At 41.0% G+C, this 13,806-nt stretch overlaps 1 protein-coding gene across 25 annotated transcripts in view; it reads right to left on the bottom strand.

The window, feature by feature from the left end:
- The window catches only part of LOC126867574 (protein turtle-like), a 159,630-nt gene extending 146,107 nt beyond the window's left edge, over positions 1-13,523 (bottom strand). For 7 of the 25 annotated variants that reach the window (XM_050622192.1, XM_050622200.1, XM_050622207.1 and 4 more), the window contains exon 1: positions 12,988-13,518. The gene's annotated coding sequence lies outside the window, so the exon portion shown is untranslated. Of the gene's footprint in view, positions 1-5,696; positions 5,771-12,987 lie in introns of all 25 variants that reach the window. The other 18 variants (XR_007690354.1, XR_007690353.1, XM_050622212.1 and 15 more) reach the window with 4 other exon arrangements.
- Between the last annotated feature and the right edge of the window lie 283 nt (positions 13,524-13,806).

Raw genomic sequence — 13,806 nt, 5'->3', positions numbered from 1 at the left:
TTTAAGTAACTGTCTTTCGATAGAATTGCAATTGATATAAATAACTTTGCGATACAATGTACAACGTAGTTCTACTTACAAACACTACTTGAAAGTGTACACAGTTTTTAAGAAACTGGTTTTATGGAAACAACTTGAAACAACCCCGGCCATGATAACGTTCCGGTGTTAAAGTACGTTTCTTTTGTACTCACGAAACTCTATAAAAACTTTTAGCCATTTCAAGAAGTTAGTTTTGAGTACTGCGCAAACCACCATCTCACACGGACCTTGCATACCTACGCATTATTCTAGCTTGAAAGTTCCGACTTACGTACAACGACAGTACTTGATCCACGTATCACGTATACGACCAGGATGTGTTAGAAAAATGTTTAAACTTGAAGAAGACGTAAAGATCGACCGTGTAACGATATCATAATGCAATGATAAAGTTAACGAGTAACAGACGACCATCCATTTAACGATATTATGGGTGAAATTCTCGTCAAGAATAATCCTTCAACTGGTAGGAGGTCGCAACCGCGCCCTGAGGAAGCGAGCTGATCATTCGGGAAAGTGAACAAACCACGTTCCATCCCTACCACCATCGCGGAACCAAGGTTCTCCCTTTGCTTCATGCCCATCTGCGTGGTTCTGATCCTACCATCCGTGGCCCACGATTCCTCCAATCCGCCCAACATCTTCTCTCGGCTCAGCCGCGTCTTTTTCTTCGTCTGCCATTCACTCGCTTCATCGACCAACAACGTTTCTTAGTCTAGTATGATCATGTCCGATGTCTCTTTCGTTTTTTCATCCTGTTTCCGCCTTTTCCGCTGCGCTAATAACTACTTAGACGAGAGAAATTCCACAAGAAAGTCACGGAGAAAAATCGGGTCGTGAATATGGGAACAGTTTAGGCGAAACCAGTGCTGTCGAGTATCGACCAGACCGGTATCCAGCCTGTGAGTAATCCTACAGGCGTGCTCCTATGTTTACAAACACGGGCAAGTTGAAGGAACCATGAATGACCAATGCATGGAAACGCTTTGATTCAACGTACTAATCAACCTCCTTGCCTTGAGTCGTGTTTCGTAATGCGAGATTGCGATATACCGATCTAGTTTTCCGCGTTCCAGCGCGTTTATCTACGTGACTATCGATGATCGCCTATACGCGACTAAATTTTACTATTTGAAACACTGTTCAACGATAACAGTGCCAATGCCATTCGATACTTCTTCGTACGAATGTATTCTTGTTGCTATCGCGTACGCGTCACGGCTAAAGGTATTTTCAGCCATGGAAAACACAATTTCATTAAACTTCTTCGTGAAGAGATAACGTTTGACGAGCGCGATCTGCCCGAGGCATGCATTTAATCCCGAGCACAAAGCTCACCCGTCGTATAATTAAAATGTTTCATTCAGCTACATAATTACTATCGAACACCAAAGATAGTGCCGCGTTGGTTCGGTACAACGAATTCAAGAGTAGCCGGAAAATACTCAACGTTCGTACACTCTCGCGGCAAAATTCCAGCAAAATATCCAACTTTGATACTGAGTGGAAGAGAAGACGGGGGGAACGATAGAAAGAAGGAAACCGAGGACGAGAATAAGAGTGAGCAGGAGAGAAGAGGAGAAAAGGGAGAGGGTACAAGAGTAGCAGATGGAGAAAGGGAATAGAGCTCGTTTCGTCCGTTCCTCTCGTATAGTTGGAACGAACTTACTTTGATCCGTTGATCTCGAGATTAACAGATGCCCCAAGGGTTGAGGGCAAGGTGGCGGTAGAGGAGAAGCATGTAACACACGCGGATAGCTTCTACTCAAAGTCGCTTCTTGAAATAATTTCGATTTAGATCTGACGATGCCACGTCACCATATGTTTCCGTCAAACTCTGTGCTATTGCGCTCGAATCGAAACTCTCTTCGTAAAGGTCTAACGGTAAACATGGTCGGACGTCAAGGAGAAAAGACCGTAAATGGAAAATTCATTTTTGCTCGGCGAACATTCACGAACGCGAATTGTATTTCGTAGAAAAGTATTTAAATACATGGTGTAGTCACAGAACATCAGAGTCATCGATCAATAATACTAGCTCGTATTCTACGTATTCTTGCGTGGACGATACGAATTCGCTTTAATCCGATGATCTCGAGATTAACGGATGCCCCAAGGGTCACTAGTAAATTCCTGTATCAGGAACGCCAAAGAGCAAGGAATGCAATACGGCAAAGACTACGATGTTGATCGTCAGCCCGAAGTTTCCTTGGAAAATGAGGGAAATGTCAACGTACTCGCACGATCTCGAACGAATACCAATGGAAACGCCGATCGTCCGCCAGGTCGCTAATTAATTGGAAGCACGTTGAAGTATTTCATCGATCTTCGAGATACAAGTCACTTGTCTCATTATTCGAGTATCTAACACCTAAAATGGAACCTTTTCCTTTAAAATTATGGATAGCATCGTCCCGTAGGATTCAAATCGGTCGAACGATCTCGAAGAATTTGATTCAGGTAAAACCACATCCTCGGTGTTTAAAGTAGCGGTTGCTGCCCTACAGGTATTTGACACTTGGTCGGGAAGATACAAACGATACGCACGAAAACGAAGACTCCTTGTGGGAAAATCAACCTTTTGAACAAAGTCGAGAAAGAAGAAGTACCACGATGCGAAGATAACGTTCTTCACTTACAGAACACGCGGAACTTGAACTCATTTCTGACGTTGAAAATTCACTTTATTTACACATAATATAGAGAATGTAATATGAAAAAATAATTATCTGTTGGCGCAATTCAGGCTGAGAAATTAATTTATCAATTATTGTGAGAGCAGAACCGATTGTGTCATCTTTGAAATTTATAAATATTAGATAATCGTAACAGGTGCGTTATAATTTATAATTAGACAGATATTTTCCCAAAAGATTCAAAGCGAATACTCTGCGCTAAATCACGCGTTTACGTCGATGCAAACGCTCGAAGTAATAAGAAAAGAGAAGTAAAGCGGGTTGCGTAGTTGCCATGGAACGCATTTTTCGAATAGTGAAAAGTTGAGATGCAGAAAAGTTTTTAGCAGTTGAAACTCCGAATCTCCGACCCACAAATTGCTATCCATTCAGGATTATTTGAAATTCGAAGAAACTTTTGCCTCAAGTGGTTTTCTTCCTTGAGTGTCGCAAGCGACTTCAATCAAGTCGAGTCTTTCCGATTCGTTTCTCATGCTATTCGTATTCTCTTTCTCCTTTCTTTCTCCTCTCTTCCGATTTTGTCTCGGCATGTAACATATTCATCGAACATATTCATCTACTGGCCCTCATCTTCCTCCATTGACACGTTCGATCAAATCACGAACGCTTATTACACTGTTTTGCTGCTTGCATTTTTCCCTCCGTCGCGTTTCAACGAGAACGTAACAGGATATCTTCAAACCGGTACTCCGAGCACACGAATCGCACGTGAATAAGGACCAATGACGACGTGATCGTATTGAATTCCATAAAATTAGTAGAAGTCAGAGTGCATACCCTGAATGCCTGCAATTGCGGAAAAATGTCTAGTCACGTTTGCACGCGTGTCGAACGGAATATACTCTTCATCTTGCTTCAGGCGAAATAAGAAACTTGAATTAAAGGTATTTCATGTCTGGAGATACGCGACTACCGACGTATAACCGATACGTTTGTAAAGATACTAGACTCGATTTCAAGATTCTATTCATGCTCACATAGAACGGTACACTTTGTATCGCGACACGGATTGTAAACTAAGTGTTACTGTATTACGAGGTTTCAATTGACATCTGCCTTAGATAGTAATATCGATATTTGGTTCCGTGACGACGAACTACATGCCACGTATATATGTACATATATAGCATAATATCAACCAACGATACATCTAACATTTGCTTATAATCTGTTCCTTCGAGCACGCAAGGAAGTCCGAAAGCAGCTGTAATCTTATTAGCCGAGTAAAATGATTTGCATTTCGTATCATGAATTACCAGAATCGATCAAGTGCTGGCAAAAGTGTATCTTTCTTTTCAGATTTTACGAGCCTCGGCTCATTTTTTATTGCGCGGTAAACCTGCTGCATCTTTTCGATCTACGACGATAGCTCATTTTTTTCCCACGAATCATCGTCAGTATCCAGAACGCGTAGTTACACGCTGCTATGCTACATCATTCTTTAACACCATTTAAGTACCGTTTAAACGTTTTCTTTTTTTTTTTCTTTTTTTGTTTCTTAACGTCGTTGTTTCTTACGTGTCGTTCTTGGATTTTCCATATCGAAGATTACCTTAGACTTTCAATTCGTGTTTATATCTTCTTGCTTCTTCTACTCGCATATTTGAGTAAACCATCCATGAATAATATATTCCCATCGAACGGAACATCGTGTCCTTACATACCATCCTCCAATCCCACATCTAACTTTAACTATCAATTCTGTGCTTTGAGCTACCTTCCTTAAAAAAGAATTCTGTTACACAACGAAACAAATTAAAATTAATATCGCTAATGCTATGGAACAAAACTGCGTAATATTTGTAACCTTCAACGATTTGTAACTCATTTACGCGAACGAAGAGTTTAATTTGGTTGAGCTATTAACCGCAATACAATCTTGTTGAAATAACGAGAGTGAGAGAGAGGGGAGGGGAGGAGGGAAAGAAGCAACTCGCCCAAAAATACAAATCTATACACAGTATATTGTCGACAAATCCATACTGTTGGCTTGATAAAATATCCCGATTCATCACTGAACGCAATTGGTTTGTCGAATATACGAAAATTATGCGTTCCGAACGATAAAACAAGCTCAATCAAAACGATGATAATCACCGATTACAATGCACTAATTACCCTACATCCTGACGGTATCAATGAAACCTTGATTACGATACATTATATCATATGCAACTAATAATGTCGTTTTAAAATCTAACATGCAATTCACACGATGAAAGCGATGACGATAATAATTGGTGGTTAATATACGTACATTTGGATTTTTCGGCAGTGGTGCGGTAAGTGCATCGAATTACATTAGCAATATACAGGGTGGTTGGTAACTGGTGGTACAAAATATAGAATAAAAATTTTTCGTTTGGCTTTGTTTTCGAGAAAATCTACTTTCAATTCTCGCTCGGTACGCGTGCACTTTATCACGTTTCGTTATAATGGATCTCACTGTAGATCGTTGTCTCGATGGAAAAATTAAAAAAAAAAAAGAAATGAAAAAAAAATCGTTATTCTATATTTTCGACTTCTTTTTTTGCGTCGAATCACCCCCTTTCCGCTTGTACCACCAGTTACCAACCACCCTGTATATTAGCAAAGTTGATTAGACAGTTTGCGATTCTCCCTTCGCTATTCACACACAGTAAAGGATCCGTTGTTGTAGTCAGCGGTGTTATGTAACACGAACGGAGTTAGGGTACAGGCTGTAAAGGCCCGAGAGTCGACTTTGGAGAAAACCCGCGTGAAAAAGAAACCGAGAGAAGATCGAAAAAAGACAATGGATGATAAAGGAAAGCATAGAATAGAAAATCGCAAGTTAGAGAAAGGGGAGGAAAGGGAAAGACAAGGCGAAGAAGAAGGAGATGAAAAAGACTCGAAAGATTTCTGTTATTTGACGTAATGATCCTTATGGAATGCGACGAACGCAGCCGGGAGAATATTTTCTTGCCAAGGCAATCTTACCTGCCTCCACTTCACCCTGTCTCTCAAAACACTCCTTGCCTTATTTTCTTCCTCTTCCGGATCCTGTCATCGATCTAAAAAGAATCCAACAAAATACCATCTTCGAAGCAGTTTCCTTTAAATCTCTACGCTAATTTCAGAAACAATAGAACGTTCAGTTATCCAGCGGATATTAGAATTTCACGAATGAATGCTACTTGCTGATTAAAAATACCGAACAAATTTTTAAATGACACGGACGTTTGGATCGAGAGAAAGAAAAACTTTAAAGGGATTATATTTGGAACATACATGTAGATGCAAGAAGTAAGCATAAACTGTTAAAATATCCCTCAATCGAAAAGAGTGCCGTCGTCGAGTTTCCTAGTAAAGAAAATACACTGCCACGCACTTTCCAATATTGCCTGAGAAAAATACTTCACCTAACCAAATTACTCACCACCAAAACCTACCATCGTTTTCCGATAAATGCGGAGGAACCCTCGCATCGAAAGTCTACCGCGTAAAAAGAGAGAAACAGGAAGAAACAGACATTGGCTTCTTTTAATCGAGAAAAGTGCTGCACAAGATAATTTATGAAAAAAGAGAAGAGAAAAGATATTTTAAATTTCTGCAATTGCGAAAAATAATGGTTAACGTAGCGTTTGATTGTAAATATACGTAACGTCGGAAACTATTATTTTTTACGCGTTATATCGCACGATTCATCATGTGGAAAACTCTTGTAACTAAAAATTGTAATCACGCTCTGCGGTGTGTGATTAATTCATCGGAGCAATTTCACACAGTATATACAGGTAAATTGTATTCATGAAATACCATCACGTCGGCATAACATAACGTTGAAAAGATCCTTTGGGAATCTCTTCTGAGAAACTCTATTATCATGTACGTATATGCCTAAACGAAACGTAAAAGATTAACAGAAATAAACGATCGTGGTATGCATGCTACCTTTTGCAATGAAAACATAAGATCGCTGGCCGACGAGAGCAAGCAGCTCCTTCACGAAACGGTAGCAGTGGGGCACCGGAAAAGTTTTGACAGGAATTATCGATGAGTTTCCACAAAGTAGAAAAATCAAACGAAAGGGTTAAGACCTGTCGTTTTTCCCAAGGCTCGGCCAATCACGTAAAGTGCTTACCTATCTGCGTGCTTACTTTACCTATGTATACTTTTACTCGCGCGAATATTACGCATATACACGATCGCACGATCTCGCGCACAAACTGTGCATGTGCATACGGTACACACGCACGTGTACTCCTGCAAATATTTACGTGCGTGATACGTACAATATAAGCGGGTAGGCAGGTATCTCGATCCGAACCTCCATTATCGAACGAAAGAGACTCGTGAAGAGAGAACAAGCGAAAGTAGAAGAGAAGGCTGAAAACCACCCTCCACACCGACTATCCGGCCTTCGGCGAAGAATCAATGCGACCACCTCCCTATACCCTGCATCACCACCCACGCTTTCCTTCCTTCTTCTCTTTGTTACTATCTCTCACTGCCTCGTATCACAAAGAATAAAATACGATATAAAAAAGAGGCTGTGGTCCGTACGATTTACACATCGACCAAGTTCCATTCTTAATTTAAGAATCCAATTTGCATTGTGAATGGTCAAGCGAACGACCTACAATCGAAATATCGCTAAGTATCGGAATATATCGGTGATCGTCAAAAGAAATAAGAAGAAACTAAACCAAACTGTAAAGAAGATTTTTTACCGAAAAGTTGTATGTACAGGGGATATTTGTAAGCCAGTAGAGCGAGCAAGAAGAGAACTTTCCCGTTCGAAAGAAATACGTTATAAGATTTGCACAACTTTCTTGTAAACGCGATTATTCAAATTTCAGGTTTTACGGTCTTTTGGAAGGCTATACCGATAACACTCGTGGCGACACGACAGGAAACGACGTAAGCTCGAAAAATCGCGGATAATCATATCCTGCGGTAGCGCGGAAACCGATGGTTGGAAAGCGACAGAAAACGATTGGAAGACTCTATTGAGTCGCGCGCAAACCGAATGATATTTTGACCTCGAAAAAGGGGCACAGGGAAGAATCCAAAATCAGACGACGCGATGGGAGCGAGCAAGTGGAAGGGCTTACGTGACTGCAATGTGCAAAATTGTCCTTGGAAGGAAATATCAGATCGACAGTCGTGCATTATCCACGACACAGTGGAGCATATGCAAATTACTAGTTCCAAAGGCAACCGGAGAATTTTCGGTAGCAAACCTCACTCCAATAATATACGACGAAATCTAAACGAGGAGAGAAGAATATAGATATGCCTGATGTACCAACGTGTTCTTCGTCAGAGACAAAGCAAAATACATGTAACAAGAGCGAGAAATGCGAACATTCAACGAAGACTCTCCTTTGAAGAATCTACGATCATCCAATCATCGATCAATGCAACCGTATAAAGAATACAGAACAACAGTCCATCGAAAAGGACAAACGTTGTGAAATATGAAATGACGCTGAAAATAACGAGAGAATATCTCGGATTTCTTGAGCCGTTTCCTTCGAGGACTTGTCCACCATCCACGAGCAAGATTCCTGCTTGTGACAGTACACCTTTTCCTCTTCTTTCTCTCCTTCTCTGTATGTTTCTCCCAAAGGACAAGTCATCGATATCCCATTGATATGTAAATTCCGAGTTTCCATCCAATGAGCGAGCAACATCCTCTAAAACCTTCCCCTTTGCGTCCTTCGTTTTTTCTCCATTTTCCATAACGCAAAGAATGCTACTTCGTCGCGAGACTAAGATTATTACGATGTTATTACAGTCGGAAGACGTCGGATATATCTTCCGAAGTGAAGCGGAATTCCATGTAAATGGAAGTCATTCCATAGCGGCGCTTAACTCTCGTACAGGTATAATGCCATTAGTTACAAATGAGATAAACACATCCTTGAACGAAAAGCTCAAGATCATGCGAACGTTGTTAGAAGAAACTATGCGTCTTTTAACTACGAACGCTGTTTAACAAAGACCAGAAAATGGCATGTGTAGATTGGTTGAATGAAAATTCTCATACGATAATCGAAGATAAATAGCGTTGTTCGGCAATGGAACGAAGAACGAACGGATTTATTCCCGGAAACAAGACCCAAGGCCTTTTCAATTTAGAGCAAAGTCGTTAAATCGAGCAGGTGCGCGAAGAGAAAGGGGGTCGCAAGACGGACAGCTCTTTCACCTGTCGCACTGTTTTCGAGTAACGAACGCTCAACCCTCGCCAATTTCCATGTTCCTACCCTTCGCGTCAAGGTAAGGCAAATGCTGGGCCTTCTAGTACAATGAGTTACCAGCCTGTTCTGACCACAAATACGCTGAATATGCATGAAGCCCTTGTCTCTACTATCGGTACGTACGTCCTCGAATTAGGTTTCCCGCAAGTTCTTCGAGTCCTGTTCGCGCTGATGCTCCAGCCACTCCAGGAGCTCTCTAGTCACCTCTCGTAACCTTCTCGAGGGCTATGCTTCGTTGAACCTCCGCCGCGCTTTTCTGCACACGCGTACCCCTTTGGCTATTCTAAACTCGAGAGCTTCTTTGACCGCGAATCGATAAATCGGAATCGAAACTTCGAACTCTGTGAATAAGAACGACGTTCCACGAAGGAAAGAAACAGGTCAGAGCGAACAAAGAGACGCTCGTGTATACAAAACGAAATGCTTCTTAACGATGTGAAGAGCGTTAAATATAAAACGGAGAGCGGAGACGGTCCTTTACCTTTGTTTTTTAAATAATTTAAATTTTAAATTTGTAGAGGATATAACGGTTGCTCGACTCTCTCCATTTGCAATCAAAGGTCCGTGGAAAAATATAAACTCCCCTTGCTTTCTCACGTATTATGCACAAACACGCGAGTTATCGCGGCATTTCACGGATACGATTACAATCCTGAAATACGCGCGAAGATAATGCGCCAACAGAGTTCTCACGTGTAATAAGATATAATCTGAGTTTCCTGTTGCACAACAAAAAGGAACTTTAACGAATTCCACTTTTCCGGCCGCCTACCTCAGGAAAATAACTCTCTTTTCGTTCTTTTCCTCTAATAATGTGTTTTTCCGTACTGTTATTTTGTTGCCACGACGAATAATAAACCTTAGAGAAGAACACAGACAATTCTACGCTTTTAATTGTTTGCCATTACGGAGTCAGGAATTAAAGTGGATCTTCCAACTGCTCAAACTGTTCCGGAAGGAAGAAAAAAATTATACGAAATGAAATTCGTTGCTCGATTCTCTTTTAAACGATTTGCACTCTCTTCCCGAAGCTTCGCAATTTAATTCTTCGTCACACTTCTTTAAAAAGTCACGAGGCACAAGCGGACGACTACGACGATGAAATATACATAAACATACATATGTATATATATTACACATATATACCTACGTGCACACGAAGGGAACAAAACTGAGATACGATCGAGCACGAGAAGAAAAGATTTTCGTCTTCTCGCGTGCGAATTCCGTTTCACGATGGCGTGCACCGTTTTTAAAAAGAAAGAAGCAAAAACGAAAAATATTTCACTTCCCGCAGTTGCTTTTATTTTCAACGTCACGCGCCGTCTTTCCCTTACCCGCAAACAATGCATTTATCGACAATCGAAAGAATTTTCGTCTCGTTAAAAAATAATTTTCTCTCTCTCTCCTTCTCTCTCACATACACACGCACGTAAGCACGCGCGCGTATTCTCGCATCCAAATCTTTAAAAGTTGATCGCGCTCAATGTATATGTACATATTTATAGGAAATACCGGTCTCGCTCGATACCGACTCGCGGCCCTTTGCATTCGAAACAAATACATGTACACGTGTGCAGGATCCGCGAACGTAAAACCAATATCGGCGCGGTGTGGTTATCTACATATTGCAGATATAGCAATATTCTATAAATAATCTGTACAACTGAGATGGGGAACACGGCAGAGAGTTGAAACTATTCACCGTCCTACGTGAAAAAGATCTGCCTACTTTTTCATCCACAAATTTCATCTTTTCGTAAAGCGCGAAGGATAAAATTATTGTAACATATTGGTGTGTACGCAAGGCAAATGTAAATAAAATACAAGCATTTCCAGCCATCTGTATTTTAAGATATAAAAACTTTTGTGAATTAAACGAGATACGTGTTTGTATGGTATTATTATTTTTTATAAGCCCACTTTCGTCAGGGTCATCTAACTACGATGAGTTGTAATATTAACAGCGTTAAAATTCCCAAATTCAAATCCTTGTTTAGTAAGAAAACTTAAAAGTTATTACATGCACTTGCGTAAATATGTATGTATAGGACCGTAGTAGAAAAATATAAACGACGAAGAGAGACAAAGGAATTTCTCGTCGACGCTATCAAGAAATAGAAAGAGAATTCACAAGTTACCAGTCCATCTCCTTACTGTAATGTATCAGTGTGACTTATTTTTCGACATGCACGACAAACATCCCCGAAATTCAGAAAATTCCTGTATTCTCGCGCCACAGACGCCTGTATGTTTTAAATCTGAAAACAAAGCAATCTCGAGAAAACGGTTCAAGCCTCGTTGTAGTACGAGCTAAGGTCGAAAACAAGGTTTGATGAACTGGCAGGAAACGGGCAGATAGATTCTACAAGTTTAAGTTCCGTATCTCGATGAAATCAACAGATCAACCGTATCGGCGTAATCAATCGATCGTAACGTTTCTTACAAAGCTTCTTTTCGAGCAATTCGTTAATCTAATTGTCACCATACGACGATTATCACCCGTGCCGGAGGCTTAATGATCGAATAAAGTTCGATTGTGAATCGTGGTAGCCGCGAAAAACCAAATATTGACATACCATATTGAATTAGACGACGACGATGGTTTTTCGGAGATGGAGGAGAAAGCTGTTCGATGATGTGTTAGCTTATCGGGAATCCAGCGTAAAAAATTACATGGATTCGAACGACACATGATATTCGAGAAACGAAAACTCATCTTCGAGATTGGGTTGCGAAATGCAGCATTCAAGGACGGTTCGCGGAAAAATATATATAACTGTAAGCGTATCGACGACAAGAATAACGTGGTTACGGCTAGAAAATATATTATCTGTACAGGTACGCGTTGTATCTACCTACCAGATATGTACATATTTAACGCTTCGAATTATTAACAAATGCGATAACGTTGGACGGCTCAACCGCAAAACATAGCAGTGGCAAGCAGACAGAATAAAGCAGAAGTTATAAAATAATTATCCTGCTCGCAATATTTTTTCGAGCGAAAGATTAAATGGCATCAGAAAGCAAGAAGAAGCATAAAGTCATCGATATTGACCTATCAAAGTAGCAGCGGCAAACGTCATCAGTGCTGAATAATGTCGATTTAATGTCGAATAATGCCGTCGTCGTCGTTATTCCGGAACTGGCAGGAAACAGTGGCTGTTTCAATCAACTCAGCCTTGGCAAATTTCCTGCGAATAGTTGCAATTTGCAATTAAGATATAGGCGCATCGCAACGATAGCTTTCCCCCTAATAGACATTATCATCGACGGCCGCTACCACGCCATAATAACTGCGCATAATGCGTCACAAATTAATGATTCAGAGAACGATGATTGAGCGATTGAAGACGAGCGAACGAATAGAAACATATTAATTAAAAGTAATCTTTCTTACATCCTTTACCGGGAATCGATAGCAGTTAACATCGACGATAGCGATTGTACGCATCCGTCCTGGTCCGTATCGTTTCGTTTTGCATCGTCGCGTCACGAGGCATGACAAATGTCAACGCGGAAGCGTTGACGTTGAGAAACGTCTCGAGTGAAATGCTTTCGAGGTCGGTAAATATTTACGACTTCTGTGAGTACAGATTCTACATCGAATGGTAAGCTTGCAGTTCCTTGATTTTTGACAAATGTACTTATATTTGCTTCTTGGTAAATAACCGCCGTGTACAAAGACACGACAATATCCGGTACCAGATGTCGGAAACCTCTTAATGTTTGATCTTGCATATACGTTCGTCAAATTTTCATATCAACACGATGATGCTATTTGCAAAAACATTAACACAGCGGATGTGGCGCAGTTTCCCCGTTCACGGTCGCGTAATACGAAACTCGTCAAGAGGTTAGATTTCTAATTTTGTCCCGGTAGCATGTTAAACCAGTGTGGAATAAACAAAACATTGCTGTACGTAATATGAGAAATGCGACGCAGAACCCGAATAACAAACGAAGAAAAGATAATAAATGACGCTATTAGAACGGCAATAGATAAAAGAAGAAACGCTTACCAAAAAATATGAACACCGTGGAGAAGGAACGATCTGCCGTAGAGTCGATCTCGCAGGATGTAGAAGAAAAATCCTCAAAAAAGCAACAAAAGGGGCACTGGATAAACAAGAGCTCGCGGAACACAAAAGGTTCAGTCACAATAAAAGCACGTAACGACACCCGGCGGCGGTCGAAAGATTCGTAGAGTCGCACCGCTCGACTTGACTGCAGGAAAAAAACAACGGCGTCGCGAACTTGACGCGCAATCTCTGGCGCGACGCTTAACGACACTAATATATGAAGGGAGAAAGAAGGAAAGGAAACGGAACTGAAAACGACTCGATCACCGTGTTCACGCAATGGAATCTGTTCGCAGACAGCAAGGGAGGTCAACACGAGAGGAAAGAAGAAACGAGAGAAAGAGGAACGGACGGCGAAAAGTAATGTGGGCACGCGGTCTGCGGACGAGTTTCGGAGCTTCGAAAGTAACAACACGTAAACGGAGCAGTTTCCCGTACGAGGCTCTGCCGGGTACTGGGGGTTCGAGCCGGGCTATCGAACGCACCTCCGCGCGTCGACCAATAGGCGCCATCGCCGCGTTCCACTCAGCCAATCAACGATAGCAACACCGGCACCGTCTACACACGCCGGGTCCGAACCGCCGTAATCAAAATCTTTAGGTGACATTGCTTTCATTATATTTATATATTAATCCCTAAATTATTTTTCTTTTCATGTTAATACATTTACTGCTTATGGTACTGCTTATCGATCGATTCTAATATATCGAATAAACACGAATAGATCTTCGGTAATGACACAATCATTAACTGTGACTT

This window comes from Bombus huntii, chromosome 7 (genome assembly GCF_024542735.1).
Source record: "Bombus huntii isolate Logan2020A chromosome 7, iyBomHunt1.1, whole genome shotgun sequence".
Taxonomy (NCBI): Eukaryota; Metazoa; Arthropoda; class Insecta; order Hymenoptera; family Apidae; genus Bombus; species Bombus huntii.
This window is presented reverse-complemented; position numbering and strand designations above follow the sequence as displayed.